Here is a 525-nt window from a genome sequence, read left to right as displayed (position 1 = left end):
GCAGCAGTCATAAGGGGACGGCCACCTGTTGGATCCCATTCAGATACTGCAGTCATAGATGCAGAATCAGCAGTCATTGGGGCATTTCTCTCAAATGCACTTATTACTACAGGCCTTTGTGCATCAAAAATAGTTGGCCTGGAACTCATAAGATCTTCCCCAACCCCTATTAGGGATGTCTGGGAAGGCATTTCACAGGCTCTGTCTCTTCCTTGCACTCCAGTGGAAGATGACTACTTTTTGATGCCTAGAATGGGTTGGATGCTTAGAAACGTTATTGTGTTTTGCAGCTTGTAGCCTCCATGTTTGGCACGTGTCTGCCGAAATAGCTCAGTTGGGAGAGCGTTAGACTGAAGATCTAAAGGTCCCTGGTTCGATCCCGGGTTTCGGCAGTGTGTTGTGTCGGTTTTCTTGACACATTGCCCTAATGGTTAGTGCTGTTGACTCGTATCACTCTGGGGCCCTTGTCTGTTGAGACTCCTACATATATTCACTTAGTTTCTCACCGTCACTACAGTCAAAATG

At 46.9% G+C, this 525-nt stretch overlaps 1 non-coding gene across 1 annotated transcript; it reads left to right on the top strand.

The window, feature by feature from the left end:
- The first annotated feature begins 319 nt into the window (after positions 1-319).
- On the top strand, positions 320-392 carry trnaf-gaa (transfer RNA phenylalanine (anticodon GAA)). The gene has a single exon. It is a non-coding gene; the product is annotated as a tRNA-Phe (tRNA).
- Positions 393-525: the final 133 nt, after the last annotated feature.

Source organism: Seriola lalandi, unplaced genomic scaffold (genome assembly GCF_002814215.2).
Source record: "Seriola lalandi dorsalis isolate HSWRI2012SDOR001 ecotype SW California unplaced genomic scaffold, Sedor1 jcf7180001959434, whole genome shotgun sequence".
NCBI classification, from domain to species: domain Eukaryota; kingdom Metazoa; phylum Chordata; class Actinopteri; order Carangiformes; family Carangidae; genus Seriola; species Seriola lalandi.
Note: the sequence above shows the minus strand (reverse complement) of the source record. Positions and strands in the feature narration are given on the sequence as shown.